The sequence below is a fragment of the Podarcis erhardii genome (genome assembly GCF_964252035.2).
Source record: "Podarcis erhardii genome assembly, chromosome: 3".
NCBI lineage: Eukaryota > Metazoa > Chordata > Lepidosauria > Squamata > Lacertidae > Podarcis > Podarcis erhardii.
In genome coordinates, this window is record NC_138507.1 from 121023654 (window position 1) to 121041788 (window position 18135).

At 44.2% G+C, this 18135-nt stretch overlaps 1 protein-coding gene and 1 long non-coding RNA gene across 5 annotated transcripts in view; both read right to left on the reverse strand.

Moving 5' to 3' along the window:
* LOC309338155 overlaps positions 1-6713 on the reverse strand; it is a 309599-nt gene extending 302886 nt beyond the window's left edge. The window contains exon 1 of the long non-coding RNA XR_014154768.1: positions 6641-6713. This is a non-coding gene — a long non-coding RNA (uncharacterized lncRNA). The remainder of the gene's footprint in view (positions 1-6640) is intronic.
* NCOA1 (nuclear receptor coactivator 1) overlaps positions 1-18135 on the reverse strand; it is a 304047-nt gene that overhangs the window by 217236 nt on the left and 68676 nt on the right. For all 4 annotated transcript variants that reach the window (XR_014154526.1, XM_081854455.1, XM_081854459.1 and 1 more), the window contains exon 2: positions 11720-11896. The gene's annotated coding sequence lies outside the window, so the exon portion shown is untranslated. The remainder of the gene's footprint in view (positions 1-11719; positions 11897-18135) is intronic.

Below are 18135 nucleotides of genomic sequence, written 5' to 3' on the forward strand. Positions count from 1 at the left end.
GAAACCCTATAATGCTCCAAAGAAAACAAGGAAGATCAGGCTGCTTAAGGTTCCTTCAAAAATATGAATCCCGCTTCTGGGCCTGGTTCTTACTGTTCCTTGTGTGGCAGGTCCAGAGACTATTTGGGCAATGCTCATCACTCCCTGAGCCAATCTAAGGTGAATTTTAACCTTAAAATGAGTCTAGGGCCATTAGCGTTCACACTAGAGCCTCAGCCTGGATAGCTGCCACATACCTGCAAGACATTAGCAGACACAGCATAACACGCCATAATACGGTTGGCATCACAACCCGCCACATCTCTCCTCTTTGTACTATATCCGGTGTAATGCGATTCAAAGGTCTAGCAAGGCATCTTGAGTGCCAAGAATTATAACCACCAAGGGTAAAGCAAAGGACTGTTAAGTAAAAGCAAGGTTTATTTTGAAAGACAAAAATCAATGATTATATGGAGAGAGAGAAAAGTGATAGGCGCTGCATCTAGAACTTCTGTGCAGTCTCTAGGTGTCAGATGCTGGGTGGTGCTTCCTCGTGAGTAACCAGGCAAGACTCCGACCTGTCTTTTACAGGTTTTATTGTGCAAACTATTTACAGTGCAGATATACAAGGTTCATGTCCCACTTGCAGAATCCGGGAGTGGCCCCTTCCGGTTTCCCCCCACCCCAACGTAAGAACTTAGACACCCTAAACCTCACCCCTCTGCGCAAGCTGGGTGACGGAGGTGGTGTCTGTGCCTTCTGGCCAGCCAGGCTAGGTGAGGCGCTTGGGCTCTCAGCAGCATCTTTGAGCCCTCTCCTCCTTTGACTGGCCCCTTCCCTCTCTTCTCCACTGGAGGTGTGGCTTTTCCCACCGAGCTGCTCCTCAGAAGTTTCTGCGGCTCCCTGTATCCCAATGGCGTCCCTGCCTCCCTCCCCTGTTCCCATGGCAGTCCCCTGACACTAGGTATTAAAAGGAGAGTAAAATTTGCTTACTGCAGAGACCAAGTTCCCTCCAACTAAGCAACCCACAATCAGGTGACCACAGAAAAGGTTCAGTTGAGGTGTAGAATCATAGAATCATAGAGTTGGAAGAGACCACAAGGGCCATCGAGTCCAACCCCCTGCCAAGCAGGAAACACCATCAGAGCACTCCTGACATATGGTTGTCAAGCCTCTGCTTAAAGACCTCCAAAGAAGGAGGCTCCACCACACTCCTTGGCAGCAAATTCCACTGTCAAACAGCTCTTACTGTCAGGAAGTTCTTCCTAATGTTTAGGTGGAATCTTCTTTCTTGTAGTTTGGAACCATTGCTCCGTGTCCGCTTCTCTGGAGCAGCAGAAAACAACCTTTCTCCCTCCTCTATGTGACATCCTTTTATATATTTGAACATGGCTATCATATCACCCCTTAACCTCCTCTTCTCCAGGCTAAACATGCCCAGCTCCCTTAGCCGTTCCTCATAAGGCATCGTTTCCAGGCCTTTGACCATTTTGGTTGCCCTCCTCTGGACACGTTCCAGTTTGTCAGTGTCCTTCTTGAACTGTGGTGCCCAGAACTGGACACAGTACTCCAGGTGAGGTCTGACCAGAGCAGAATACAGTGGCACTATTACTTCCCTTGATCTAGATGCTATATTCCTATTGATGCAGCCCAGAATTGCATTGGCTTTTTTAGCTGCCGCGTCACACTGTTGGCTCATGTCAATAAACCCGCATGGACAAGAAATCCAGATAGCAGAATCTAATTTAAAGAGATTGGCTTCACAACAAGCGAACAGCAAGAGAACCCACACAAGCAACGCTGACACAAACTCCACACATACACTAAGCAGAAGAACAGAAGCGTTGCCACCTGACCCCACCCCACTCACCATTCCCCTCTTTCTCCCTCTTTTCTTCCTAACCGAACACTGTATGCAACACTAATGCCTCACAACAAATGAAAATGATCTGTAGAAAACACAACTTGAAAAAAGAGACAATGCACGTATTTTTGTAAACTAAGAAATCTTTAATAAAAATATATTGGGGGGAGAGAGAGAGACTGGCTTCCTGGAAGACTATTCTTCCACGCCAGGCTAAGTTTCTGAATTATATTCAATGTTTAAATTTCCTCCAAACCCTCTTCAGCAGTCTGTAATTGGCCACAAAAGTTATACGGCTGTTATTTTATGATTTAATAAATCAAGAGGCTCTTTCCAGTAGGAATTCGCTTAATCAAAAAAAAAAAAGAAAAAAAGAAAAAAAAAGCCCTCACTCCACTTTCTTGATTGCTAATGTAATATTTTGTCTTGCTACAAAAGGGACATGCATACAGAACTAGTAATGATTTATGGACCTCATTTGCTATGCACTTTTGCAAGGAAACATTTTATCCCCCCCCCCCCAATGAAGGCACACCCAACCTCAAGCCCAATGGGGCAGTCCTGGAACAACAGTACAGATGCAATTTCCAGCAGCAATCCTTAGTGGCACCTGGCACACATCACCAGCTGCATTTCCCAGTTTACGGCTGATGCTGCAGCCTTGACATATTTATACATTCCTGAACGTTTTCTGGCACGAGGACTGTTTGCCCTGCTAATTTTGTTTTGCTGCTCTCCGCAGCTGTGAACTGATGTTCCTTTAGGAGCAGGGAGGGGATGAAACCTGGCTTCCCACTTGCCCTTTTCAGGGCAAATGTGAAGAGCTATTTTGTCTTCCTTGAAAAATAAAATCTTTTTAACTATATTCCTACCACATTCAAAGAAAGCAATAGAACTGCTTTATTTTTATTTATTTATTTTGCAAAAACCTCATTGTTAAGATCTTAAGCCTCATTGTTAAGATCTTTTAGCTGAAGCAGAGAACTCAGTAGCCACAAACAGGCATGCATATAAGTGGAATGCATATTTTTACCACGCTTTTATTTATTTTTTACCAGTTATTAAAGCAACTTTAAAAAAAAAATCCCTGTAAATTCCATTTTCCTTCCACATCTTAATAAGGTGATTCCTTTACGATCCCCTTCCAAATTTGGGCAAGAAGGTAATGACAACAAAGATGCAAAATTATGAATTTTACACAAGGAGAGGAGAGTCATGATAGACCACTCCAAGATAGGCAACTCCAAGATTGATAGGCAACTCCAAGATTGATTTTTCCGCTGCTGAGAATTCTCATGTCTAGGTAACTCTCAGCTGATCAGCTGCGAGTTTGCAATTTCATGCAACACACCTGATTATGCTGATCTGGCGGACTAGCCTGGATTTGAATCTGCAACCCCAGTTTCAAATCCATGGACCTTATCCACAGCCCCCTTTCTGCAGAAGAGAATTACAGTGGCCCGTCTTGTCACGTGAGTTGTGAGGATAACACAAAATAAGCACGAGACAGAGCTCAGTCTCAATGGACATTACAAGTGGCAAAGCACTAGATTTTATCTTCTGCTATCTGACATCCATCAGTCGTGCAAAAAAAGGAAAAGAGGTGGGGTGTATGCTTTTCATTTGTATTGCAACTCCAGGAAATAGACCTGGAGCTAAGGTACGTGCTTCTCCAAAGGCAAACAGGACTGCACACTTCAGAGGACAGAAACTGCCTCAAAGATTACGCAGAAAAGCACCTCCTCCCCCCAGACAGAGATTTCCCTTCCCATGCTTGCTCTCAATCCAGAGAAAAGAACCCACAGGAAAATCTGCATAAAAGCCATTCAGTGAATTAAAACAATGCCCTGAACATTAAGGCTACAAAGAAACAGCTGGACAGAAACTCCTCCAAGCTAGAAGCGATCAAACTTTCCGAGGTTTCAGGGGAAGGGAAGCAAAATATTTAACATTTTTATGGGTGAGGGGCTGCAAACTGACAACGCTAGCTTGCCAGCTACCTCCTTTGGGAAAAAGAAGAAGAAGAGGAAACTTAACAAGACTAAACAGTTTTCAATCATGGCGTAAGGAGGGCAGGTCATCAGCACCCATGGATTTTCAGCATCAACCGGTACTCGCTGGAACACTGTTCAAACTTCAAGTTAAAGTAAAGCCTAAAATGGCTCAAGCCCAACACACCTAAGATGATCGCATCCAGCCATGTATTTTCAATCACAGGTGGCTGCTTGTCCTGAATCTTCTGGACAGGATTGTGGCGGCAGATGATGATGATGATGATGATGATGATGATGATTTGCATCGCCTCCTCAATCTTATTGCTTGCCCAAGTCCCTTTGAAAAACTACAGCCCACAAAACCTGGTGTATTTTTGGATGACCCCTCAACCAAACGTATATATCTGGCTGCTAAGCAGAGGGCATTTTTAATTCTCCTCTTTTAAAAATAACAATGCTTTGGATTGAGTACCTATTAAATAATTAGGATAATTACAGTGCCAACACCAGCTGGTGCTATATAAAGGTTCCCATATATCAATGCCATTCCTCAATGCAAGTATATTAAAAGCCTGCCATTAGTATAAAAACCTCGTTAAAGTGTATCTCAAATTTTCATTTTAGTTCTTAGATTGGGGTGGGGAACCTTCAGGCTTTGGGGGCTCCAATTTGACCAGTGAGAGCATTTCTCCCCCCCCCCCAAAATCACACCCATCAGCTGTTGTCACTGGTGATGTCAGCTGGGGCGGGGGCTGTTTAGGAATCCTGTCTGGTCCAATCCCTTCAACCTCTGTAAAGTCTCTCTCTTTAAAAAAAGATAATGCAGCAAAAGAAAGGAGACCCTGTTTTCTTCTTTACTGCTGCACAACAGAGCAGTCCCTTTCAGAGCTGCTGTTTGCTTTATGCAGACCCTGGCTCTGACACGGACTGCTCTGTCATGCAGCTATGAAGAAACAGGGACTCTTTGAAGGAGTCTCCTCAGCCACCCGCCTTTAAAAACCACTGGAGCAATCTTTAAGGAGGGGAAGAGTTTGTTGCACAGAGCATTCAGCCCCCACTCAGGTAGGATCACCTTAAAGCAGGCCTTAAAGCAGGCGCCCTTTGCGCAATTAGCTTCCTGTTGCATGTGCTTTCATGGGCAACCTCCTTCACTGATTACAACCAGTCTCTGATGACACCGGTTGTTGTCCACCCCTTAATTAGTTGGCTTTCCAGGTGCCGCAGCACTTTTGTCTGATGCTGCTGGTTTTAAGATACGATACGATAAGATATCTTTATTGTCATTGTCCCTTGCGGAACAATGAAATTGAAAAACTACATAAAACTACATAAAAACTACATAAAACTACATAAAAGATTCCAAAACCCCTAAAAAACTCTAAAACCCCATTTTAAAATACACTGTACTACAAAGACCCCTTATGCTATAAGATAGCCCCTTGTTTGGAAAGTGTGGGATTAGTTACTTTCAATAAGAATGTTAACAAGTTTCTAGATAAAATAATATATTGAGTTTACAACAGTGTGGTCAACCTGCTTATAATAAAATATATTGATGTGCTAACCAAGTTTTATTTTCAAGCAGACCTTTGGCGTTACATATTGCTCATATAATTGAAATTTCAAAATGCATGATCTCATAGTCACTGCAAGACCTTCGCTACAATAAGCTTCCAGATTCTTCTATACATATATTTAAAAATCTCTCAGTGCACATTAAATAAAGATCTGCATAATTTCATGAGCACAAGACACAATGCCCACATTTATAATTGAAATCAAATTTCTTTCACTCAGTTCTCATTCACTGAAGACTGAAATGTTTGTTAATGTGTTAGGTCTCTCTGTCAGATTGCTTAAAAGCCTGGAGTTGTTTCTCCACCCAACCTTGAAGACTTTTCAGTATTTACTGTGAACGAAGCCAAGCAGTCACCTCTGGTTCTTGTAAATGTTAACACGAACATGCAGGGAAAGGGGAGACTCTTTTCAAAGCTAACCGAATTATGCTCACCACTGAGCTGAGGACTGTTCCAAGAAGAAAGCATCTCGTTAGCTACCTTACTAAACATCTTAATATTGTCTAAACAAACCTCCCAGCAATTTATTCTGTTCACACTTTGTAGGCAACGAAGCGAAGTGCCTTTTCCTTGCACCCCCTCTCTCCAATCTGAGACACCCAACATATGGCTAAGTGCGAGTGAGCTGCATGCAGCTCCCATGTAAAGCACACACACAAAAAACACAAGACGCAGAGTGTAAGGAAATGGAGTGATCACTTGAGGGACCAAGTTTCAGTGCCTCTCTCAGATTCTGTCCACATGGCCTGTGGTCTCTGCACACAGAGTTCTTTCTGCAGGATAAAAAGGGTAAAGGATCCCCTGACCATTAGGTCTAGTCGTGGCCGACTCTGAGGTTGCGGCACTCATCTCACTTTACTGGCCGAGGGAGCCAGCGTACATCTTCCAGGTCATGTGGCCAGCATGACAAAGCCACTTCTGGCGAACCAGAGCAGTGCACAGAAACACCGTTTACCTTCCCGTCGGAGCAGTACCTATTTATCTACTTGCACTGTGACGTGCTTTCGAACTGCTAGGTTCGAAACGGCCTCGGCCCAGTATACCTGAAGGAGCGTCTCCACCCCCATCGTTCTGCCCGGACGCTGAGGTCCAGCGCCGAGGGCCTTCTGGCGGTTCCCTCATTACGAGAAGCAAAGCTACAGGGAACCAGGCAGAGGGCCCTCTCGGTAGTGGCACCCGCCTTGTGGAACGCCCTCCCATCAGATGTCAAAGCGATAAATAACTACCTGACATTCAGAAGACATCTTAAGGCAGCCCTGTTCAGGGAAGTTTTTAATCTGTGATATTTTAATGTATTTCTGGTTTTTATGGAAGCCGCCCAGAGTGGCTGGGGAAACCCAGCCAGATGGGCGGGGTACAAATAATAAATTATTATTATTATTATTATTATTATTATAGGTTGGCAGGAGCAGGGACCAAGCAACGGGAGCTCACCCTGTCGCGGGGATTCGAACCGCCAACCTTCTGATCGGCAAGACCTAGGCTCTGTGGTTTAACCCACAGCGCCACCCGCGTCTGCTGCAAATGCAACACTGCACAGCCGGGGGTCAGATCCTGAACCACACTGCCGTGCCCTCATTCCTTGAGTAAAATCGTGAAAGCCCGAACAGAGCATGTCAAAGCCTAGGATCAGCTTTAATTTTAATTTAATTTAATTGGATTTGCACACTGCCTTTCATTATGCAGATCCAAGTTTGCAATAGAAATGTTTAGACCTTAAAACGAAATGGCCAAATACAAAGCAATAAAGATTACCAAGGCCAGGGCGAGCGAATAATGTTGTTCCCCAGTTGTGGAGGGGGTGGAAGACAGTAGGTGCACCTGCCTCTAGGAAATGAGCTCCTGCCTGAGCAAAAGCGCTGCTACTCTCAAACAAGTTGAGCTTGGCATGCAACTACTTGGCACAGAGACTCTGCTCGTGCCTCTTCCTGTTATTCCCTCAACAGCACTATTGATCCTGGGATTAACGGGACAAACTGTCCACAAGATGACAAATCCTGCAGGCTTGACGTACCTCAGGGCAGGCCGTGGCCTGCGGAACACACAAGGAGCATGCCTGGTCTTAACTGGAGCGCCTCAGCTTTCTGGATCTGCTTCCAGTTCTTCGCCTGGGCAATAAGCCCTTCCAGCAATGATGGGCCCCATTAAACCAGATTGCTTTGCCCTCTGTTTCTTGCATCCGGTTCCTGAGTTTCTGCCGAGCTTCTCACCCCCGATCCAAACTGGCTGAGCCTTTTGAGCCTGCCAAGCCCCTTGCCTGGGATCTGACCTTTCGTCTACCTGTTTTCAAGCCTATTACAGGTGCACCTAGAAAACAGGCAGGAATACCTAGTGGTTAAGTAATGCTAATACGTGCTAGGCTTGGGTCTCTTCTAAGGGAAGCCGAGATATGGTATCTATGATTAATCACTTTGGTAGTTTTATCCTTGCGTTTTGCTTCATTTCTGCATCTGGCAGCATTTTCCTATGAAGCTGCAGTTTGATACTTGCCTTATCCAAGGTGAAATAAAATGAACTGCCCCCTTTTCACTATGACAGGGGAGGGGAAAACAGAAAGTAGCTTTCTGGCAGATGGATCAAACTTGGCCCTCCAGCTGTTTCGGGACTACAACTCCCATCATCCCTAGCTAACAGGACCAGTGGTCAGGGATAATGGGAACAGTAGTCCCAAGGCAGCTGGAGGGTCAAGTTTGGCCATGCCTGCAACAAATTAAAGCAGAAGACTGGCCACATGACATTACCAGTTAACAAAGGGGGGTGCACAATGGGGGTGTCACATTGTACAGCAACCCTGTGTTCATCATCTTGCCAACTTATTCCCACAGGGACATCCAACTCCCAACATCTACTCGGGGGGGGGAGAGAACTGGCAGTGATCTACCCATTTTGGGGGGAAGGGCTTCGCAAAGTTGTTAAGCTTTTTTTTTTTTTTTTTTTTTTTTTTTTTTTTTTTTTTTTTTTTTTTTTTAGAGGGGGGCTTCCCAAAGCTGTTGATAAGTTGATAAGTGTGCAGACAACAATGGAACACACACTAAACGCGACACAGAAAACAACAAGAGGGGAGAGGGGCGGATACATGATTGTAAACAACGTGAGCTATAAGGATCCTGCGATTGATCACGATCATCCAGACGCCGACCTGTCAATCGCGGCTGACCGGTTGGACACCCCTGGAGTTATAACCAAACCTATCCCAGCCCATTTCAAGCAAGCTAGTGCTTATCCTGGTAGGAAGTGGGGGTTGAGGGTAAACTCAAACCTTTTGCCAAAGACATTATACTATTGAGGTACTAAAACTCGGGGTGATGATAACAGAAGCCTGAAATTCCTTTACATCTAAACAACATAATTTACATATTATACAGGAACTAAGCTACATCTGGTGAACATGTGGCACTAACACAAAAGACCGCCATTAGAAACCTTTTATTACATTTATTTTCCCAAATTGTTTATTGTTTTAAATGCTTTTTATCCCACCTTTCTTAAAAAGTAAGCAGTAAGTAAGTTTACAAGTCAAGTAAGACAAAAACATGAACTGAACTCATTAACAGCAAACAATAAATATGAACAAATGCCAAGAGGTTTCAAGTCTCCTGCTGTGGGTTTCATAATCTAATGCATCAATAGATTCCAGAATTAATTCCTAAAATGTCTGCCTGGCGTGTGCCTTTGGGAAGAAAATGCATGGATGTGGGGCACAGACCCACAACGCAAATTTGCCTAACTGCCACCAGACAAATTCAGAGGGTAGATGGATAGGACCTCACCTGAATAGCATTTTGAGTGCTCCCAGCCACCAAATGAAAAATAAAATTTTTTAAAAAGAAGGGGAAGAGGCAGGAGACACCACTCCTATTCACGGCCCTCCTGTGGTGGTATATTTCTGATGAGTTTTATCACTGAACTAGAGAAGAGTATATAATCCTACTCTGCCAAAAGTGGCAAACCATCTTCAGAGATAGGAATACAGTGAGCTTAGGTGGCAAAGAGGCTGACTCGACTGATGTCTGCTATTACTTGTCACAGAAACAGGACAGTCTGGCTTAGCATTCAAATAAGCCACATGGTGAGCTACAGCCTCACATACTCATTGCGACTTTCTCCTCTGCCTCTGCAGCTGAAGGAAGGAGAATGAAAGCATCAGCGCTCAGCTTTGAAGAAAGTGCACTTTCCATTATGTTAGAATAAACTACACTTCCCTGAATACTAACTGTGGTTAGCTAAACCAGGATCTGAAACCGTTGCTTGATCCTGGTTTGTGTGAACTAACCACAGTTAGAATAAACTAGTTTTCAGACTTCAACCGCAACAGGAAACAGCAATTTGTTCAAAAGCAAAAGTAAAAACTTTCACTGCCCTCTCTTAACACACAAAGGGGTGGGGAGGGCATATTAAACAGAGGCTCACCATAGTCCACTGTTTAGCAATACCTCTGACTGTTACCATATTAATGGCATGTATGTTTAAGAAGATAAATTGCTGAAGCTGCAGAACCATTTCCATTTGTTTCTGTGGGGTTTCTAACAGAAGGCACTGCATCCTCAAAAAACGACATTACTCAAAGTTCAGTCAGGTGGAAGATGCAATGGGAACAAAACAGTTGTTTTGAAAATTCACTGCCAATTTAGTGACTTACAAGTTGTAGCTTTGGGGGGGGGGTTCATAATTGTAAGGGTCATGGGGTGCGTGGGTTGTTGGGAGAGAGACAGTACTTCTGGTGGGGGAAACATTGCATTCCTTCAAGAGTAGCTTGTCCAACTTTGGTCCCCATCCTGCACTCAGCTCTCACCTGTGGCTTCTAGAAGATATCAGTACGCGACAGCAGCCACACCCTGGGAAACAGCTTTGACTGGCTGGCTAAACCAGGTGAGGGTAGCTTATGGGTCTCAAAGTTAGAGACTGCAGAGAACAAGAGTGGGTCCAACAATCAAGAAGGCGGTTTCTGCACGTGCTGTGCGGGAAGTGAGGGGCAGATGGGGCTCGTCAACCTGGGAGAAGGAAAACTCTGGCCCTAAACCTCTGCTGCCTTCTGGCATGTCTTCAGGAGAAGAAACGGCTACGGAGTAAACCCTACACAAATCTGGAGTGGGGTCCCTAAGACGCTTGGATGGCACCTTGTACGCCTCCTTCCGGCAACTCCTGCAGCCAAGCTGGTGCCAAATGTCTTGCTCTGCTTTCCTTTGGACCACATCAGCAAGGTCAAGAGGGGGGTCTTGTCGTTTTGGCAGCCCAGGACCTCCGTACACACTGCCCAGGCTTGCACCTGGGAAGGTCACTTTGGGTCTGCTAACACAGAGGTTTGACTTCAACTCCATAGGCGCGTTCCATTGTCTCTCAAGACAGACAGATGCTGACAAATCATAAGTGTTGAAAGCAATGATGGAAATACACCCCACTCCCTATCCCCAATAAGCCAGATGTTGATATGGCAGATTAGCAGTCGTCATGGGACAGAATAAGTGGGTTTTTCTCTGCTCACTGTCCATCAGGGCCATTCTCAGGCTACATCTTAACAAAAGCTCTTGGGTATGCTTAGCCTGGATAAGAGGAGAAACATCTAAAGGGCTGTCCCATGGAGCCAACTTGTTTTCTCCAGCTCTGGAGAGTTGGACCCGAACCAATGGCTTCAAGTTACAATAAAAAAGATTATTATTATTATTATTATTATTATTATTATTATTATTATTATTTTAATTTCTATACCGTCCTATACCCGAAGGTCCAAAGAAACATAAGGAAAAACTTTCTGACAGTATGAGCTGTGGAATGGACTTCCTTGGAGGGTGGTGGACACTCCTTCCTTGGAGGTTTTTAAGCACAGAACGGATGGCCATCTGTCATGGATGCTTTGGTTGAGATTCCTGCATTGCAGGGGGTTGGACTAGATGACCCTCTTGACCCCTTCCAACCCTTCAGTTCTCTGCTTCCTGCAATCAAGCAACTATCCTCTGCTTCTCAAGCCCAATGGCAGCTAGCAATCTGCACTGAGGTTGGGGCAAGGAAGGCATTCTGTTTCCAACATCCACCAAACTGGTGCTTGTGTGCATTAGAGGCGAGTTTGGTAACATCAAGTGCAACATAACAGGGCTCGGTGTTGATAATACACTGAAAACAAATTCACAGAACAAGCGGCAAACAATGAAAAATAAGGATTCCTGCTTTGGGCAGTTCCATCAATTAGTTCCACATTAAGAAAGGCTTCTGTACAAAACTTATCTGACAGGTTTAAACAATTTAAACAGGTTTAAATTTTATTTTATTTAAGGAGTAAGGTATGAAATAATCTGGGAAACACAACTTACCTCTACCTTTCCAGAGGTGGAAGATAATTCATGAGGAAACTAAAATCAGACTCTTCAGTAAATCACATAAGCCGAGTAAAGGAATCTTAGAACTTCTGCAAACAGGTGCATCTATCGTCAATGGGCAGCTGTCAGCTTAAGTCTCCAGTGGAAGGCCTCAGCATCAATTACTGAATTCTGAAGAGGAAAAAGGGAAGTCTTCCAATTAGCTCAACAACCTTGGACTCGAATTCCAGATTAACCATGTCACAAAGGAAAATACTTAATTTCCAGATGGCACTCATTGCACGGATCAAAAGTGTTCCCAATTCCTTCAATCCAGGCATAGATGGTGCTTCAACCAATCCTGGGGGACATCAGGACTTGTCCCCCCAAAGTCCCTGTACCTCCACATGCAAAACCAAACCAAAAACCAACCACTAAACTACATGCAGAGGTTATACTACTTCTAAGGAGAGGGGACACTTCAGAAAAGTGCTTTAGACCAAGCCAGACCACTGATCCATCTAGCTTAATATTGTCTACAATATTGTTCTCCTGCCCTACCTGGAGACACCAATGATTGAATCTGGGCAGTTTGTTTCTGCCTCTTCCTAGCAAAAGGTAATATGGAATACATATTGAAAACAAGTCGCAAAAAGCTCTGATTCAGCACCAGTGCTGTACCCATCTGGCTTCCAGTTCATTCCCCATGGAGCAGTAAGGCTGATGTGAGCTTTTCCACCAGCACCCCACTCAAAGACACTACAGTGGTACCTCAGGTTACATATGCTTCAGGTTACAGACTCCGCTAACCCAGAAATAGTGCTTTAGGTTAAGAACTTTGGATGAGAACAGAAATTGTGCTCCGGCGGCACAGCAGCAGTGGGAGGCCCCATTAGCTAAAGTGGTGCTTCAGGTTAAGAACAGATTCAGGTTAAGTACGGACCTCCGGAACGAATTAAGTACTTAACCTGAGGTACCACTGTATATTTGTCAGAGCTACAGAAAGGCACAATCCCCTTTCTCTCCTCATTGCCTTCTAGAACCCTGCTTTGATCAGATTTGCTTTCAAAAGCAATTAAGGCAATTACGTACTTTTAGACCAGTGGAGGACAAATGCTGGCCAATGGCCCAAAGACCAGAACAGCTTCTGAGAAGTATGTAGAAGAGATCTCAACTTCTTCTGTTAAGTTACCACCTGAATGAATGTAGGGATAAGTTCAAACTTTTTTTTTTTTAAAAAAAAAAAGCAGTTTGTCAGGAAGACTCTTGTTTTGCACAGCTGGGATTTCCCCAGATGCAGAATTTCCAAGAAAGAAATGCAGGGATTCCTGCACGTGCTGCTGTTGCATTGCATTTGAATCATGAGGGGCTGAAGCAGGGTCAACCTTTCTGCTGCGGATTCTGCAAAGACACCTAGCTATGGGCTGACTCTCTTTCCTTTTGACGTGGAGTCTCGAACTAGTGCTAAAACAGACAAGAGTGGCTGTCTGAACAGTCACTATCTGTCTGCTATGTATGCAAAAGATGAAAGTTAGAGGCAGGTGAAGACTTCTTCCTTCCACTCACCGACCAGTTCTTTCTTTTCTTTTCATTTTTAGTGTTTTCATAGTTCTATATGTTGAAGCTGCTTCTTGGGAGGAAAGCAATGACAAACCTAGACAGCATCTTAAAAAGCAGAGATATCACCTTGCCAACAAAGGCCGTATAGTTAAAGCTCTGGTTTTCCCAGTAGTGATGTATGGAAGTGAGAGCTGGACCATAAAGAAGGCTGATCGCTGAAGAATGGATGCTTTTGAATTCAGGTGCTGGAGGAGACTCTTGAGAGTCCCATGGACTGCAAGAAGATTCAACCTCTCCATTCTGAAGGAAATCAGCCCTGAGTGCTCACTGGAAGGACAGATCCTGAAGCTGAGGCTCCAAGACTTTGGCCACCTCATGAGAAGAGAAAACTCCCTGGAAAAGACCCTGATGTTGGGAAAGATGGAAGGCACAAGGAGAAGGGGACAACAGAGGACGAGATGGTGGGACAGTGTTCTCGAAGCTACCAGCATGAGTTTGATCAAACTGCGGGAGGCAGTGGAAGATAGGAGTGCCTGGTGTGCTCTGGTCCATGGGGTCACGAAGAGTCGGTCACGACTAAACGACTAAACAACAACAACAACAACAATATGTTGTAGCAGCAGTTTTCCTGTTTTGCAGTGCCACCTTTCTCAGATAGTAATTTTAATATTCTCAGTGGGGATTTTGTTTTTCTTTAGTGTTTGGTTCAAATTGGAATTTTATCACTGAGGTTAATCAATGTATTTAAAAATCACGTACTGTTGTATTTTTAATTATTACTTTAAGTTGCCTACAGGCACTTTGTGTTAGGAGATACAAAAATGTTGACAACAACTGAACCACAAAATAATAAAAAAGCAGGTCCAATTCACTGCGGATTGTGTCCAACAGCATGTGAGCCGAGTTCTGCCTGCACAATGGGACTTCCCCCTTTCTCTCCCTGCACACTCCCAAAATTTGCTCCCTGAATCCTCTGAAGGGGAGAGGACGGCTCACGATTTCTGTCCAATTATCAAGAGTTATCAAAATATTTTGCTTTGGGCAGTAGCAATTTCAGAATAAAAATCCTGCAAGAGAAATGAAGTATGTCCAACTGGCATTCAGCCATCTGCCACATTTATGAAACTTGATATGCTAATTTTATTAAGTGCATGGATAAAAAATTGCACGTTAGCTGCAGCCCACAATATTTATTCAAATCCTTTCTGCTGATCAAATTATCAGAGCTTGGTTTATTTGACCTCAATGCAAATGTGACATTAGCATGGTGGCAGCCAAGAAAACACACTCCCAGGTGAGTGTGGCTTCACACAGTTATTGCTACACCAGTAAACGGCAACACGTATGGAACACCCTTTTAGCAGTGACACCCTTTTTACAAGAGATGCTGCAAGTTACAGTAGTCCGGAGGCATTCCATGCAAAAGACAAAGTCACAAGGCTCAAAGTTTGCAAAAACAACTGTAGCCGCAAGGAGCCCCAGCCACATGGAAGTCATTTGCAGCCAGCACTGTACCAATCCCACATCTTGAATTGCTCCATGGATTATTTTAAATTCAGAGCACAAAGGTTTCCCCTCTTAGGACTCCTCCAGATGACCTGTTTATTGAGTATTTATTCTGATTTTCTTGCAGGGCAGTTATGCAACAAGGAAGATTCATCCTAATTTGTTTGCTGGGTGTTTATACGTCTTCCCGTTAATCAGTCTTCACCACTGACTTTTCAGCACATTCCTCCATCACTTTCCTAACATTAAAAAAATAAAATAGATTTGTTGATGTGATGGTTTGCGTATGCTCTTCGCAATAAGCACCCTCTGCTCACTCAGAGAGATATTTACAGTTCTTTATTTTACATATGTACTAGCAACACAGTACAATCATGCATCCTAATCGTCCGGTTCAGATTCGGGGAGTGGTCTTCTCCTGCTTCTCCTCCAAGAGAAAAGACGGGGAAGCTTCATGGGACATCTCTGATCCCTGCGCTTTGACCTTCTCCTTTCCTGTCCTGAAGGCACAGGCACAGGCTCTCCGTCTGTTCCTGAGCTCCCTGTGCGGTGCTGGGGCTCTGCTTCAGCATCAGAGAGCCTTCCTGCCCGCCTCCTGGCTCTCTACCTCTTCCCCTTCCATCACTTCCTCTCTGTCTCCTTCTTACTGTTCCCGCTCTGACTCTTCTCCTCCCCCCCCCCGACTCAAAAGCGTTCCTTGGCATAGGGCGGCAGAGTTCTTTAGCCCAGTTCAATTGTGCAAACCTAAATTTCCATTATGTGCTTGAATCCCTCCTGAAACATTGACAGTATAGCAGTGCCCTAAAAATTCATTATACAAGTCCTCTCTCCTGTGCTCCAAAATGCATTGACAAAGGGCTTTTGGCTTATTAATATAAATTTCTACTAGAAAACTAAAAAAACACACACACCCAACAACCCTTGTAAAGAACAAATAATGATCCCAGAGGATGCATGTGCTGCAGAGGCAAGAAGAAATCTTGGAACGGGACTGTTTGGAGCCTTCCCTTCCTCCACTTCCCACCTAGAAAAATCAAGGTTGTTTTTCTTTTCTGCAAGTGTTGGAACAACCCATTTAGTTTAAAACCAGTAATAGGCATTGCAGAATGGGGAAAATCTCTTCTCCTCTTTGGCCTGGTGACATCTTATTATAAGAGCAACTGCAATTCAAAGATAATTAACACCCACAAATGGTTCTTGAAGGCAATCCACCTATTGTGTTTGAATTTCTCTTCCCTTCCCAAGGCCTACGCATTTGCCAAAAGATGTTTTCGTTACTTGCAGACTTTCATCTTCTTCTTTATACCACCACTAGACCACATTAATGGATGCCAAGGTCTTTTGCTTCTTTAATGTCATCACAAGCTGTTGCTTCCAGAGTCATCTGCCTTTGAGTGATTCAGCAGAGATGATCGACTGTGGGAGGATTTAACCGGTTTTAAGATGCATCTTAATGCTCCTTCCATGCACGTAATAAAGTGCGACTGACAGAAACTGAACTTCAACCTACTGCAAGTTAATTACTACTAATAGCAGTAATTGGTTCAGCGTTGTATTTTGCCCCATGCATTAAGCCACAAACATTCTCTTCTTGTAAACCACCCGTGAGCTCGAGAGTCCATGGTTTGTCCAACAAGTCTTTGGCATCTGAAACCAGATTCCATGGAACCAACTCCCTTATTAAGGGAATCAGAACAAAATCATTTTTTTTAAAAAAAGTTTAACCAACAAAGGCAGTGGACACCTGAACAAAATAACCCATGGGATATGATTGACAGCATTGCACAGAATAATTTATTCAATACTGTCCCCCATATGCTAAACAAGAAACACTTCAACATCCACAGGCTACAAAGACCATGAAGTCTTTCCTGCTCTCTTGAAATTCCCCAGAAACAGGCACTGGGGGCAAGGGCAGCAATGCTAAACTCCAGCCTCAACAGGCTCCCTGTTGAAATTCAACCTGCTCCAGTTCTAAACAGCTGCATTCTGCGTTACAGATACGGTCAACCACTCCAAAGAGGAATTTTTCACGCTCTCTCCACTATTAAGATTTGATAGTTTATAACAGAAACCCCAACAGCCTTGAGCAGATGTCGCTGTCACTTCCTCTGCCAAAATTCATAACTTTTGATGGGAAATAGTACTTTTGTGGGGGGGGTTTAATACAGCCAGCAATAAAATGAAAGATTATTATAATTTGCTAAGATTCTAAAGAGTGATGGGTACTGCACATTACCAGTTTTAATTTAATCATTCTAGTTGTATCTGATGGGTTATGCAAAGAAGTCTAAAATGCACTTTTATGGCGTTTCAGTTCATTTTGAGGATCCCCCCCTCCAGCCCTAATTAGAAAAGGCAGTAATTTCCTTTCCTCTAATCGAGCTCAAGTAATATGCCTCAAATTATTTACCTTTCCATCTCCTCAGAATGAAGCAACAGCTCATTCTAAGATCTTTTGAATGAAGAATAAAACTAGAATACTCTGTATTTCTATTATAAATTTGACAATCCAAATACAATCACTTTTGGAGAGGCCCTTCTCTCTTGCTGATCACTTCGCTACTGCTCAGAGCACAGCACCAGCAACTTCTCACTCCTAAAAGGGAAGGAGTTTACTACCACAGAAATGGGATTAAGAACAAACAGCTGTGAATGTATAAATGGAAATGAAGAACAGATAAGGCTGGATATAAGCAGTAGTTCCCCCCCCCCACTGGTGGTAAGAAGAGATCTTCTTCACACAGAAAGCTGCTAGCACCTGCAAACTGAGGTTTACAGTGGTGCCTCGCAAGATGAAATAAATTCGTTCCGCGAGTCTCTTCGTCTTGCGGTTTTTTTGTCTTGCGAAGCACGGCTATTAGCGGCTTAGCGGATTAGCGCTATTAGCGTCTTAGCAGCTATTAGCGGCTTAGAAAAAGGGGGGAAAGGGGAAAAACTCACAAGAACTCGCAAGACGTTTTCGTCTTGCAAAGCAAGCCCATAGGGAAATTCGTCTTGCGAAGCACCTCAAAAACGGAAAACTCTTTCGTCTAGCGGGTTTTTCGTCTTGCGAGGCATTCGTCTTGCGGGGCACCACTGTAAATAGTCAAGGGTTTGCCCGGTGCTTTCATGTTCAGGTGCCAAGATCATTCAAAAGGGGGCCCTCGTGGTAGCTCCTCTGCCCTCAAAGGTGACGGGGGGGGGGGCTGGCAGCTGAGGAGTGGGCCTTCTCCATGGGCATAGCCAAGGGAGGGCAGGGAGGGGCAGCTACCACCCCAAGTCAATAAAAAGCAAACTGAAGTTCTGCCACCCCTAACAAAAGGCCTGCCCCCCCCCAACAAAAATCCTGTCTACTCCCATGGCCTTCTCTGTGACAGCCCCTA